The sequence below is a fragment of the Varroa jacobsoni genome, unplaced genomic scaffold (assembly GCF_002532875.2).
Source record: "Varroa jacobsoni isolate VJ856 unplaced genomic scaffold, vjacob_1.0 scaffold_1118, whole genome shotgun sequence".
NCBI lineage: Eukaryota > Metazoa > Arthropoda > Arachnida > Mesostigmata > Varroidae > Varroa > Varroa jacobsoni.
The window spans coordinates 287,458-303,196 of NW_019214020.1; the positions used below are offsets into that span (position 1 = coordinate 287,458).

Sequence of the window (15,739 nt, forward strand, 5' to 3'; positions counted from 1 at the left end):
AGCACAAAGCGATGTTGAGCCATTGCAAGCCAAGCCACCTAACAGGTCAGAGAGTGCCTGAAGGGACAGGCCGATCTGATGCTCTATACAGTTCTTGCTACGGCAAACATCTGCCATATTTCTCTGGTACTATTACTGTGCACACTGGTGCAACTTAACGCGCCGGCTTAGTTTACTCCTGTCACGTGTTCAACCGCACTCCCGTTTTCCTTGTGGTTGCTTCGGAACAGCCGATAGTAATAGCATTCTCAGTGTCATCACAATGTTCGTCTTCTCAAGCCCCACGAGCGCAAGCGTGTAACGAATTCACCTCGCGTGGAAAGTGTGAAGGTGGTAATCAGCGACGAGCGAAGGTGACGGCGATGATCAACTGTAACAGGCCAGGCATATCATAGTTGGGGTCGTTCATGGCCAAGAAAAGGCCTCAGCCGTGGCACATAGAGTTGCTGTGTTATCTTGGCGTGCTAGCACACTACAAGACGTTACGAGTACGTCGGCAAAGAAACGAAAACTGAAAATCGACCACTTACTCGGCCATTCCTTGCACCGCTTTCGAGACCCTGGTGATGCGGCTAAATGCTTTTAAGAGCATTCATTAACCCGTACCGTTATAAAGGACCGCCTGACTCTTAGGCCCGTGCCTAGACAAGCTGCCTGCCTGACTGCTGCATCTGAGATTTGGCATTAACGTGCCTCCGAGCTGCGTACGGTGCCAACAGTGCGCCTCGTCACGTCAGCGATGCCATCGAATCATAATCGCATCGCGAGCATCAAGGAGAGTTTGTTAATTCTCAGAAGCAGACAACGTTCTAAAGTTGTGCTAGAGAGTTTAAGTAGTCATAGTGTATTGTCATGGTATATCTGTTATTTTAAAAGAAAAATAAGAACATTGTAACATTGAGAGATCTAATTATGGTAAAAGTTCAAAATTATCTAAAATTAAAAATTGTTTACAGGTTCCATAAAACAACCTCTCCTGTAAATATCATACCCTATCAAATAAATTTTATAGAATTATAGCTAAAATAGAATATTTACGAGTACTTTTAAATTTAACCACATACAATCTTTGGATTTGGAAATTGAATACATTATATGAGTATTAAATTAATACCGTGCGCTTTACTTACCTAAATGTCTATCATCTCTCTAAACAATACATTCAGATGCTTTGATTCAGTCCCGTCAAGTCAAAACAGGATGTTTTTAGGACATACTACTATTACTCAATAAGTCTCAATACATACAACAAATAAAAATTCAATACACAATTGTTTGCCCCCGTTGCTAGTACGCGACTAGCACCTCAGTTCGCATTCCATTCTTTGGCCTGCCTAAGCACGTAACCATCCCTGTTTATTCTTATTCAGCGTTTATCAAGTTTCGCTACATCGCGAGAGCTTTTCGCATACATCCTTTCTATGAATTTTTTCGTCATCTCGTAATCGTCTCCTAGTTTTGGCCTAGTCCATGGAAGGCTGTATCTATTACACTAAAATACGAGCGCCCGCGTCGACTCTCAAAACGACAGGTATGGCATTTTATTTGCGTTGCGTTTCGCATCCACATGTAGGTCCTTATTCTTTTTTGCTCCACTGCAAAACTGCCCTCGAAGGCTACCATTGTCTACATAATTGCGCTTAGAATAATAGTAGTAAGTAGCCAAGGTCACCTGCTATGGTCGCTCTCTTAGCACGCTCTTAGCTAAGCGCTTCCCAAAGTGTGGGACGAGGATGGAGCGGATAAAGAGGAAGGAGCTTCGGCACTCCGCACCGTACTAGGAAGAACGCCAGAGCTTGCAGGAAAAGCTAGGATAAGCTGAAGGAAAAAGGGAGGGTTTAGTAAATAGGACTGACTTACCGCAATTCGTGTAAACGCTAGTATTTAGGCTCAGCCGTTTCGCTCAAGTCATTTTGCTTTACTCCGCTTATCCAGTAAGAAAAGATCGAAGGCCTCCGGCGTGAGCGAAAACATTGTGAGTAACCAAGCAGCAGGAGCGACCGACTGCTTTAAAAAAGACGCATGTAGATCCTAATCAGGCGGCAGGCCTTTGCAGGTGGAGTGAAACCACGTTGAAGTGGTTACTTAGACAAAGGGCAGCACTGAGTGTGACCGGATTATCGAATCCGCTGCTTATATTGGTGATGCTGGGGCCCCTGTCAATTATGTAGCTTGAACAGGATGGAGCCCGTAAGAAACAGTACTCGTAAAGCTCACTGTAAGCTCAGATTACACTGTGCGCCTCAAGAAGTCAGAGCGGGGCAGCGAGGATAGCCCCAACTTTAAGAAAATCGCAGAGAATCGTTTTTCTAAATTGATAATCTATTATTTACTAAAGACCAACCCTTGTTCCATGGAACCAATAGAGTTTCCACTTATACTTTGGCAGTGGCGATTTCGGCGCGACCCAGGTACCAAAAAATTACCAAAGAGTTTCAGTGGAGTTTGCATATGTATAGCTATGCTGTAGCCATGCTTCTACATACGTCGAGAAGCTCGAAAAATGCTTTCCATATTCCTTAAGTCCGAAGTTAGAGGTATTTCGAAACCAAAGTAATCTTGTCTTTGTACGACGGCTCCTACGAATAAGTATTCTGCCTGTATGTGTGTGTTGTCGGCTGCGAGCACGTTATGGGCAAGCTTGTAAAAGCAATGGCGAACATTTGCTTTTCGCTTACCGCACAAGTATGTCGTAGTGGGTTACATATAGCAGACGAGCAAACAGGGAGAAAAACCCCTGGTATTTCCCTCATAACTTGACTTAGATCCGAACTCATACCGTTCCTCTTCGGGAGGCGCGAAGTGACGCGATGGTCTCTAGCAGCTCATCCAACCTCCCGTCATCCTTAGGGTTTGGTCGCTAAGAAGCAATGGTATGAAGCATGCCAGAGAAATGACAAGTTGTGCTCCCCAAAGAAGATGCTTGCCCCTAAGGGCACGCTCTGATGTTCCTTTTCTCGTTTTGCCGCTCTGCCCTTACTGCTGTTACTGCCCTTGCAGCCGCTACTGACGAAGTCGACGCCTGCAGAAGGGCGAATTACTCTTCCTTACCTTTTACATACAGACTAGCCAAAGGCTTCATTTCGGAATTCCTTCATCTTGATAACCCACACAAGTAGCTCGAACCCACTTGACGATGGTGATCTACGTCGCGTTAATCGTGAACAGAAGTACCATCTGACACTCGTAGGAGAGCGTATAGCCCATACGTTGCTAGCTTTTGGTAACTATTTGATATGTTTCTATCAAACGGCGCACTACGTCTTGACCTTAACGCAGGTACTTAAGGCTTTACGCATGTATACACATATGGAGATTTCTTTAAGCACAGCGACCTGCCTCTTAAGTAGGCTCTTGAATAGAAGATTAAGATACTGTTCTTGGATACTCTAAGCCGCCTTTCGAGATTTTCATAGCTCAAATAGAAAATGCACATCTAGTAGAGAAAAGCTGCAAAGAAACTAAGGAAAGCTTCAGGTTAACATGCAACGAATGAATGGTGAGCTACAATGTGTAGGAAGATCGTTTGGGGTTCCGGGTAGAAACACACACATAAAGAAGTCCAGAGTCGGAACAGTTGAGAAAAGAGAAAAGCGTTAGGAATCGCGTCTTAGTTCTGCTATTAAAAGCCACGCTTTGCCACGGCAAAGCGCTGCCGAGGTTTAGAAGGAAAAAAGCAAAGGCTCGAAAACGCAAAAACCCATCAGGCCCATAAAGCATGCAGTGTTAGTTCCTTCTCATCGAGGAAAGACGGGTAGACGAGACGCAGCAAAGAAGAACGTAAGGCAAAAAGACAGCGTACGAGCGTAAACGTAAGAACGGAATACCACAGTCACCAACATACGCTGCAGGCGATACCCCTGCCCATGGCCTGAGCTGTGTCTAGGGGTGTCTGGTGTGTCAGGGGGCGGGCAGCTTTCTGCAGTAGCCAAAAGGAAAAAGGCAGCAATGGCAGCCAGGCCACAGTCGGTTCTTCACAACCTTCTGAGACGAGAGGCAAGTTTCCGTACAAGACCTAGGCAAGAGCAGGAGGAAAGACGGAACTACGAATTTTTTTAGTTGTCGTCGATGCCGTTCTCCAGTCAACGGCTGTCGCCAGCTACCGTTCGTCGCTCCCTAGCTTCTTCCTCTTTCCCTTTCCTCACCGTCCCTTTTTGAGTCTCACTTGCTTTTTTGCAGTTGGAAGCGGCTGAGTAGATGGCCTGAGGCTCTCGGCAAAGCCAGTATGTAGTTTTATGCGTGGTCTGCCAACCACATCAAGAGAATACGCGAGGGTTTATGTTGGAAGAAGCGGCCACGGCTACGGCTACGGACACCAAGTCTTCTAAAGTCTGCGGTCGACGGACAGGTCGAACGGAGAGAGCTCTTGACATCAACTTTTTTTCGAAATGCCGCATGTCGTCTTCCAATTAGACTTTAACCTTTTCTGCTTTTCTTCCACTATTTGTTTCTCTAACTTTATCTTTTCTTTTCTCCTGAATCTATTCAAACCATAGCCAAAAAACCGAGAAAGAGGTTTACTTTTACACTCTTCTCTTTCAGTTCACCTTTGAGGCCAGGTGCACCTCCAGGGACCGGACGGATCGATTCGATACTTGCCGGATTGGTTGGCGTTCTTTCGACGGCATTCGTTTGCCGGCTGCTCAGGCCTCTAGTCGGCTCTTGCTGATCCCCAGGGTTTAGTGAAAAGAGCCAGACTTCGCCACCATTGGTTTTTCCTACGCAACTCAAAACCTATAACGAAAGCGAACGGATATCGCTGGAGGCTGTCCTGCTGCTCGCAAAAGTAGAGACGTAATTAAGCTAGCTCACTACGGAAAGCTAGAGAAAAGCACAGCTACTAGCAGGCGCAGATCCTGAGTCTGCTCAAGCGGCACCGCTCGTGTGACACCCCTCAACGAGTTGCAAGGCTATCTAGCTATCAGTTTTACCTCGTGTTCGCCGTAAGGTCCGTGTTGAGTTATCAATATTGTTTAGTCTTTGTCACATTTTTTACTGCGAGGTGCCATCGTGCAATGAGCGGCTGCTGTCGGGTCCAACTTTCACTGACACTATCTTAGCTTAGTTATTCATTCCGGTCACCGAAGCTTTTGTGGAAGCTTGTGTTGCAGCGCTGAGCCCCTGTCGCAGTCCCGTAACCCGTCGAATTACCAAAGCTATGCCTGAGACGTCTTCCCGAGTACCGAACGATCCATGTCTGCCTCTACGCGCGATTGCTGCGTTGGCGCTGTTTTCAGCTTGACATTTCGCACAGAACATTTAGACAATGGACCAACAGCTTGCTGTTTAGGGACTGTGGTAGGACGCTAGGAGGAATCTAGGGTTTAACGAAACCATAACATACGCCCGCAATATGCACTGCTTTAGGAAGTCGCGGTCTTGCTTTTCAGAAAGTTGCGATGCCAGTATAGTCTGCATGACGCATATGATTTGCGCTTAGTCGTTACACGCCGCCCCGAAGACACTCGCTAGTTTGGAGAGCAAAGTAACACTGGCAACATATTATCTTTGAGCTGCTTTTATAAATGTTTAGTTTCCACATCATACATTTTTCGTTACTGCCCCCATCCCTGGGGCAGACACGTGTGAGCGTTGTTTTAGACCCGGGCAACTCTACTTTTTGGAACCTTTTACAGCAGCGAAAATAATCTGCTTGCATGAAAACCAACTAGCATATACTGCAAGCTATTAGACTCTATATACAAAAAAATAGCAGCACGGAGCTGTGGCGACGTCGGGAGAGGAGCCTTAAGCAGTACGACTAATAGAACTACTGACATGCTGGTTTGAGAATGACCTTATTCGTGTTCTTATTCCCTGACGCCACGACGGTTACCCCGCCTGTAGTCTCGTAAGGGCACACCCCCGCATGTTCCCCCGCCTGAAAATAGGAGCATAGTTTCCTTTTTGAACGACTTTTTGCTTGCTCTTGGTCTCTTCAAGCCTCAACAATGGCCAGGAGTGTCCGGTTTGCTGGTCCGCTACTCGTTTGTACAATTGCAACCGACGAATTGCAGGTCGATACCGAGGCAAAAGAAAACGATGTTGTCTATGCAATTGTCTTACAAATTCCTGCTGCCGAAACCACTGCTGGGTTGTTTTACTGCCGGAACTTAGCGGGCCCCTCCAACATTATTTTCTCTAAACCAGCTCAATGTTTAGTTGCCCTCCATGACCTTTCTTCCGTCTAAAAGCTTCTATCTGCTTACCTAAACGCCGATGCGAATGCCTTGCTCCTGACACATTGGCCTCGAATGGTTTAATGTTCCTTAGGACTGAGCGCCACCGCTGCCGTTATCACAGCGTAATACTTGCTTTACTTTGTATCCGGTAGTGATATACCGTATCAGAAACGAGGATAAATCTTCATTTTGCGTGTGACAATAACTAAGTCTCCTGACCCGAACCAACCTATCTGAGCGGCTAATCTTGGTTAGCAGCCAAGATGACATAAAACTCTAGGTCTATTTGAGAGTAAAACTTGGTATACGTGCACGGCAAAATTGAATCAACGAACGATGAGACATTTTAATAGAATAAAGGTGTACCTATGTATGTATACATTGAGAAAGGAGGATCGTGACTGTCCTCTGATACACTGCCGACTAATAAGATTATCCTCGTAGAGATTTTCAAACACCGAATTCACATCACACGTTCTGGCGTTTCTGATGCTGCCTTCCCGAGAGACCTAGCAAACAACGTTCTACACATACAAAATAGTGCGATTTCCATTAGATTGTACAAAAAATGGCCATTGTGTGAAATTTGAGTAGTTTATTTTAAAACACCAGTGAGTGATGGCATTTTGGAAGCAGTAGTTGCAGAGAACTGCCACGGTCGGCTTGGAGCGTTCCTTCGCTTCGCCCGTGGCCGCAGGCCACGAAGAGGAGAGAAAGGGCCGAAACAGTGAAGGGAACTAGACATCAGTAGGAAGGGCAAGCAAACGTTGAGAGACAGAAGCAAGTCCAGACTACGTTTGGTGGAAGACAGCTGGCTAGCAGGACCACACTAAAACGCACTAGGATGCCACAGGGCAAAGACGTAGAAGACGCTCAGCATAGGAGCTGAAGGAGATTCAGAAGAAGGAGTTGTACATTGGTAAGAAAACACAGCAGGAGCAGCCCGAAGAAGAGGAGTGGTACGAGGAGGTACAATGGTATCAATCCAACGAGATATCGCATTACAGCATTGAGGTAGAGGGCAGTAGAGACAGTGTGCATCTCTATGTGCATGTGCCTAGAGAGCAGAATGGAACAACAAAAAATGGGAAGGCAGGACAAAGGAGGGCCTCTGCCTTAGCTGACTGCCTATCCAGGCCTCTCCTTACCTACGGTATCCGATTGCGTCGGACGCAGTTGTATCGCTTGGCTTGCATCTCTTCAACTGACTGCGTTCGTTCTGCATGCCACCAATGTTCGCCTAGTTTATTAGGCTAACCCTGCCAGACAAAAGTGGGTTCCAACACCAGCAGGTCGAAAGACCAACTGACCGAGCAAACACTAAAAGACCAGCGAACGTTTTTCGACTTCAGCCTCGGGGTTCGCCTCTATCTGAAGCCTTCAAGGCCTCCTTTGTCTTTTACGCTACGCAGCTACGCTCCGCATCTAGCTATATTGTGCTGCCCTGCCCCATGAGATTTTGCTGCAAAAGCAGACGAAGCGGCCAGCTGACGACCACGATCCAACGCATACGTCTGCTCCATTGTTTCAGGGGTGAACCAACCGCAGATATACAAAATGAAAAGACGAGAAGTTAGGAGTGAATGGGGGAAGGGCAAAAATAAAAACAGATATGTCTATGCTTAAACCGGGTTCAAATCGCGCACAACGTAAGCAGGGGTCATACTACAGCTACCAGAGGCCCTCGGCGAGTAGACGCCCCGGGAAGAACAGAAGCACACCGCCGGGTGGAGTTAGGCAAATGAAAAGGTGTGCCTACCACCCGCATACAAACGTCACCCGAAAATTAGTCTCGGAACAAATATTATGTACATGTTAGGCTCTTAGAACTACCAGTACACTGATCAGCTGAGTACACACAATCCTTTATTTAAGAAAAGGGAGTGGAGAAGCAGGTTTCACTAACGAACGCAACATGCAGTACAATAGAGATGCTGGCTTTATCGATTGTTGGTAGTCGTATAGTACGTGCAAATATCTTAATATAAATAAAGTTATTAGCATAATAACACAGCATCTAGTAACTGTGGTATTGAGTCACAAGCCCACCATTGCACTGCGTTGTATATCGCCGGAACTCCCACTTTATCAAATGTCGGTATTTTATGAGTAGAACGAAGTCTACTGCCGATTCCCACTTCTGTCAATAGATATTTTTGCTCACTTCTATAAAAACTCTCGTTGTAATCCCAAGATCTATTTAAAATGCTGATCAACTTCAATCATCATATATGTATGTATATGTAGCACTCAGGCTTTATGCTTCCTTTGCGCTTCCACCAATTATTTCCGTAAGACACGTCGATGGACGTAGCATCGACTCAAATGATTGACACCGAGAAAGAACGGAGCACTCTGAATACAGAGCAAACAGATGAGCCGACTGCTGGTAGGCCTAATTCTAGGATGAGGTACGTCAGCAACCTAAATTGATACTAGTAATGGGTTTCTATAGTTTTAAGCGCAGCATATTCATAAATGTTATGGGTGGCGATCGACCGAACGCGGGTTTATAAAAATTCAAGGTAGAGCTATCGATATGAACAAGTATAGGAATATGCCTCTTCAAACTATTGTTTATCTGAACATAATTAAATCTGACTGAGAACACCTTCATTGAAGCTGAACGATAAGCGATGTTACAAATATAGGGGCTAGTATGTATTGCACCTATTGCAATGAAGTCTTTTGTTATAAGCCTTTCTTCTCAAACGGCAGCCGAAGGCACTGCTATTAATCTTGCGCGGGCAGTTTCTCCCGGCAAAATCTTGCAGCTACTACCATAAAGATGTACGAATTGCCACTAGAACTTTACAGTTAAGTAAATGCAACTACTCTTCAGCTTAAAAAATGAAGACGTAACACAGAGCGCGATAATATTCCTGCGCAAAGAGAATCGCCAAAAACGTTTTCCCCTTGGATGACATTTAGATGCCTACAATAAAGCTCCCGAACTGGTAGGAATCAGTATAAGAGGGCATATTCGATTTTTTTAACGATAAGACACTCACGAGTAAGGAAATAATTGGATCAATAGGATGAGCTCAAAAATTACGATGAACCAGCAATAAATGTTTGAATTGAAAGGAATGGGGAAGACCCTGAGCATCATCGTGCAATATCTTTCCTAATACAACATGTAAGAGCGAGAAAGACAAAAAATTGAAGATAGAGGGCGCGACGTAGTTTATATTAGCTGGGTAGTTGCCTCAAATAGATAAAGACTGCATACGATAGAAGCGATAAGAACAACTCCAGAAGAACAGCTAAGACCATATCTCACTAACAGTCTATAAAATCTTTAAGACAGATACGAATCATGCCAACTGAAGCCGTTTAAAGTTATATCTGTTATATTTCGTGGCTACAACTCATACCTAAGACTATTAAATATACTTTCTTTGTATATATACATATATATATATATATATATATATAAACTGGGAAGAATATACAATGTTCTGAAACACAACTGACTATAGATCTTCAATTTATGGAATGTTAATCGGCAAACCTTCACGGCTGCGCCATCTCAACGATAACTATTGATTACTTTATTTCATTACGGTATTATCCCTAACAGTGTCAAAAATGTAAAACAATGAAATTAATCAAAAGAACAACTCTGATCTAAAAAAACATTTGTTCAAAAAAGTGCATTCATCTAAGTTACAGTATACGTTTTTCGCATCAAATATACCCGAATTTATCCTCTTACTTAAATTCCTATATCATACGTGGAATTATAGTTTTCCGCCAAACAAGACTACTTACTACTCAACGTTTTCTATTTCTTTTTATCTCTATATCGGACCCATATAAAACAGTAATCATTCGTGTACGCATGCAATAGAGGGGGAAGCATCCGACATTGTCTCGGAGTGAGCCGAAACGGTGGGTGACTTGCTTTGCTTTATTATTTATATAAACATCGTATTGTAGTCAGCTAATAATCTTTTTGGGCAGTCAACGTACGAGACTCTCCTCCACTTTCAAGACAAATACGGAAGCGGTAGAACGAGACTTCGTTATTACTATATTTAGAGTGACTGTTTTTTTCAGCTGGACCAACGGATAACGCTAATTCAGGCCTATAACATGTTATAATATATATACACACATCGAGTTAAAACGAGCGAGAAAGAGAAACACTGATTTCGTCAATTCAAAGAAGCTATTCTTCGAATAACAACAATCAGCGCGAACCACTAGCTGGTCAATGTAGAACAATTCGTTACAATGCTATACGGTAACAAGCAATATGATGCAAATTATCTTTAAAAAAATAAACAAACATACAAATTGCTATTAATTTAGGTAAAATGTTAAGTATATACCGCGCAGTGTATCAAATAAATATGCTTGAATTTTTATTATTCCTAACTTTTTTTTCGTTATTTTCGACACTTTTTAAAGCTGCGACTCGACAGAATTGCCACTTGCTTTTTCCCACGCTCGTTAATTTGGCACCATCTTGTTTTTCTTTTTTTTTTTGTTTAATTTACGCTTCAGTAACTACAAGCACTGAGTTTGGGCACAACATCTGTTTTTGAAACTTTCCTTTAGGCAGTAAATAGAAATTGGGCGTAATAACTTTTTGCCATTCTCGTCATTATGTCAAGTTACCCCTGTTTCTACGATTAGCTACATAGCATGCTCATTCGAAACTCGCTTACTAAACCCGAACTGCAACCAGATGTACACAATGACCACTTTCATTAGACTTACACGTATACGTACATCTACAGCAAGAAAAATTAACAATTGAAAGCTAAACATGAGCCATCAGTGAGTACTAGCAGGCGTCTCGAGCGCGATACTAACGACGATCTTATTGATTATCAGTTATATGTAAATAGGTACATTAGAACGTCATAATAGAATCGTCTGCTTATCGATGTTATGCTTAACAATGATTATATTGTTGTAGGCGGGCAATAGCAGAATGTATTACAGCCACAGGCGTCCCGGTCGCTGTTCGATGTCGTCGACTAGATTAGGCAAGACAACAACTCGCGTTTCTTGTATTTCAGCTCACGAGTCTCTCTCTACCGTACTAAGACAGGACTGGCGGGAACGCTACACTGGTCCGAAAATACTGCTAGAGCATACAATGTGCTGCATTTAGATTAATTGTCGTTTTGTTATTCCTATATGGACGGTGACGACAGCGAAAGTGATGGCCAAACAACTGCTACATAAATGGCCAGCGCTCGCAGACTGCCGCGTTTCGTCTAGCTAATATTGACGATCTGCACGTTAGAATATAGTAACGGCGTCAAGTCAGGTGGCATCAGGGACAAGGCGTAGCCTCGAATAAGCAGCACTCGTCTCAGGCAGACGACAGTGAGGCAAGCCAAAATAACGGTGCTATTTTAACGGAATTATCGGAATGGGGTACGGCAAAGTCTGCTTTCATAGAATTGAAACGAACGAACGATGTTAGATATGGCGTGTTCACTTGTAACCATTGCGTGCTACATAACGTAGGTGTAAAGGCGAATATATAGATGTACGTGAACTGAAATCGACCTAGCGTGTGGTCTATTATCTCAAAATGTTTGCCCGTGTACCGTCATGTATATTTGAAAATTCACCGTTCAGGTGCGACAAACGATCCAAAATTTCGAGATAATAATCGAAATAAGGGTGCGATATTTTTTTTTTTTCTATATATGGCTATTTTTTTAAATCGAACATCATTTATTCGGATATCGTCACCCAGTATTTCAGCGGACAAGTTACAGCGAGCAATAGAAAAAGCAGGAAAATTTCGTGTAGTTTAAGAATATGAATTCTAGCTTAGGACAGCGTCGGCGAAAACAGCTGTCACATAAACCTCGTACCCGGTAAAGGTTTTACCACTAAAAACAATGTGAGAATGTCGGTGGTTCCAAAACATCCTTGCTTTTAAATAGTGAAATGAATTTCATGAGATGCCGAAGAACTGAGTAACCAAAAGCTGAACGCTGTTCCGCAAGTTGACCCACCTCAATGCACACGGGTATTAACACTCGGGTCAACAAACTACCAATCTGTTCACCTCGGCCAAATTATTAAGATAGAAAAAAAATTGCCATCCTCAACTTGTGCTCATATGCCTCATAATTTCAAGAAGCATAAAGCACAGATACAGCAACGCCTCCGTCGTTTTGTTCTTACGTTACGGTACTGATCCATTCTTCTACCGAACTGTAGCCGGCGAGGGAGCTGGATCTTTTTACAATAATCGCAGACGGCCCACATCAGTAAAGTGAATGCAATTAAACCGTCGGGATATCATCGTAAGTCATATGTATAGCTGCAAAAGCTTATCTCATCTGTTTGTTGGCCTAATGCAGGTGTTATTAACTATAGCTTCATGAGTTTTGGTTCGTCAGTGGAAGCTTAAGTGTAGTGTCAACAAATGAAAGAAACGATAAAAAGGGCTTCCATCAGGCAGTCAGGGTCAATTAAGAGAAGTAAATAACCCTACCGCGTGGCAACGATAAGCCTCACATAACAAAAATTACAAAATTCTGTTACTACCCAATTTCTTCGCGAGCCAAAAAGCTAATACACTCTTTGGGCCATCTCAAATCCACAGTGAGCGGCATTGCAAATGTATATGCCGAACAAACGGAGGCTGATTCTAGCATAATTCGACGGAAGACCTACGAAAAGCAACAGAAATTCAAAGAAATTTCACGCACGTACCGTTACGATGCTCGCGAAAACCTCAGGTATACGTCAATAGATACAAACAATTACGTCCTGAGGACGTTGAATCTTCGGAACGTGCTCGATGTCGTTTATTCCGATATTTTTCTTATGCATGAAGCGTCAGCTGCTTCAGATTAGTCTTGGACGAAAACATCGTTCCCGTCGATGCGAAAATCAACAGTAGAAATAGGTCACTGGCTTGTTTGCGGTCCAGAAGTTGTGTTTATTGTGGATAAAATAAAATTTTCGATCATATTTATGTTTAAGGAATGGTATTCACTGAAAAATGCGTTATGCTTCCGTTTTATGAGATGCATTGTGCGACTGTAAATAGATGGAAGTCATACGCTGTGAGACGCTGCACTGGCTTATACTAACCGTTTAGATTAAACTGAAATTACTATGGATAAAGTGTTATTACGCGGAAGTTCTACAGGTCTCTATATGACGACGTAGTCTTATTCAGCCGTGCTATCAAGGAGGCGTTCGCGCAATTACAAAGGGAGATTTCGAGATGATCGAGATGAATAGTCCTACATTGAAATTGTAACCGGCATGAACGGGGATTGCATCGAAACATCACTACGTAAACATCGCCAATAAGATTGATATTTTATTTTAGAAAAGAAACTTCACTGAAGGATCGGCCTTTGTTTGGGTACACTTTTAAAGACGAATCTTGAAAAAATAACCCGATCTAAATGGGCCAAGTTACACTCTCACACGCGATATTACCATGCATATTTATCTTGTATCAAAGCTAACTAGGGACTAAAATCCCCTCATTCGTGGCACTTATTTTTCTATAAAGCTTGTCACACTACTAAATTGCAAACGCTTTAGATTCTACGGCGAATCTCAGTTGGTTACAAAAATACATAATCGTTAAACGTCGTCGCATTTTCGCCGACAACACCATCTATCCTCATGTTCTTTTTCATAGCCCGGGTCGTTATACTAATTCTTGTCATTACTACGCGTAGTTGGCAACCCCGTAAAGAAGTGACTTAAACAGTTGTACCCTTACGTGAACTCGGTGATTCATGTTCGATCGCAAGCGGACCAGACCTGCCGCGCAAATAGGCTCGAAATCCACTCACCCGACATTAAGTAGGTATAGTCGCCGTGCAGTCTTAACAACAGAACAACCAATTTCGAGCTCACTTGCCCTAGCCGGTCCGTAATAGTCACTCTCTCTCGTTAGAAGTCATAAAGGCGAAATTATGCTATTTCGCCACCGTTACTATTGCCACAGCTAGACGACATACGAAAGTCAGTCGACCATGGGAGTGAGGTTACTAAGCGAATATAACCGTAAGGCTTCATAGGCACGGTACACTCCCTAGCAGCGATGAATGAGAGATTGACAACAGAGAAGCAATTATAGTCGAAAAAAAAACAGACAGTCCACGAGGACCTTACAGCGGGACTGCGCCGTGAATTGCTGATTTAGGGATCCAGGCGAACCCGTGTCTCCAACGCCTCGTCTCCAACCGATTTCCGGTAACCGGCTAGTGCACGTTTCCACTATTGGCCTCCCCGACAATCGCTCTAAATATCAAACTAACCAAGAAAAGTATCACACTGACTGATATGACTGTTTGTATTGTTGGCAAATGGTCGAGTAACCGAGAAAAGGCTTCACGATGCCCTGGAAAGTAGCGAGTGTGAGACTAATCCGCATGATATGGAGTAGTAATATTTTATTGGGCATTTGCAGTGGACAGACATGACAAAGTGGAATGAGGAGCAGATCGGAAGCGATCGTATTGGTAATGGTGACAGTGGTGCTGGTGATCGTAAATTGGTGGGAATCGATTGAAGTCGTCTTGTGAGGCCTCTCAACGGGGGCACATATTCACCGAGAGCCTAAATCTTTACCGTGACTTGGAACATTTGCTAAATCGAGGAAGCAGATGAATGAAAGAAAAGCAAAGAGAAAACAGCTAACTGCTGCCTTTCGCATAATACACCAGCCCTACCGCTGCTTGGGCCATGATTCTGCTTATAATGATCCCCGGGTTGGTGCCCGCCGAAACAACAGCTGTACACGGCCATAGTATATGATAATATATTGTCCACGCGGCCTGTCTTGTTCCATCTCATCTGCTGCCTCAACGCTAGCAATTAGAAATCATCATCAACGCGTGTGGTTCCCTGTATGTAGCGGCCGAGTGAAGCCTCCCGTTGTAGACTGCGGCAGCGACAGCGTACTTGATGTCGATAGAGTGTCTGCGGTAGAAGCACCAGCAGTCAATGGCTGTTACCCACGGTGCTCATAATACCACCGCTTCGCCAAAAGTGATTAGCGCTATGAGGGTTCAAAATGAAAAGGTACCGTAAGGATCGTGACTTGCCCCGAGGTTTCGGCCTCATCCCCGACCGATCGGGCGTGCGCTGTCGCGTTGACTGTAGCCGGCGTCTTGACAACGGCAAAGGCGGCTATCCTGACTGAGCACAATGATGCGACACGCTATGCGTGCTTGAAGCCGAACACTATAGGAAGAGGGGTTAGACCACCAGATGCTGGAAAGGTGTGCAGTACGGTCAAAAGGATTTGGATTTCACACGTTCACGGCGACCTACAGTCCCATTACAATTTACATGAGCGTAACATTGGAATCGTGTCTAAGATCGTATGAGGGAATAAGAGGGAAGCCGGAGCGAGAATAATCGATGCAGTTGGAACTCCCACTGCTACACTGTCCAAGGACCTCTAAGGACTCTACGTCTATCTATCCTGCCTCACTTTTCTTTTCTATACTAGCGTTTCCTTCTTATCCTTCCTCAGATACTGCCTCCACTCTCATGCAGGCTGAATACAATGGGCAAGGAAACAAAGAAGATGAGCAAAG

General features: G+C 43.9%; 1 long non-coding RNA gene across 4 annotated transcripts in view; it reads left to right on the top strand.

Moving 5' to 3' along the window:
* The first annotated feature begins 10,306 nt into the window (after positions 1–10,306).
* LOC111266811 (uncharacterized) overlaps positions 10,307–15,739 on the top strand; it is a 19,387-nt gene continuing 13,954 nt past the window's right edge. The window contains exon 1 of one of the 4 annotated variants that reach the window (XR_002684272.2): positions 10,307–11,786. This is a non-coding gene — a long non-coding RNA (uncharacterized LOC111266811). The remainder of the gene's footprint in view (positions 11,787–15,739) is intronic. The other 3 variants (XR_015313557.1, XR_015313558.1, XR_002684273.2) reach the window with 3 other exon arrangements.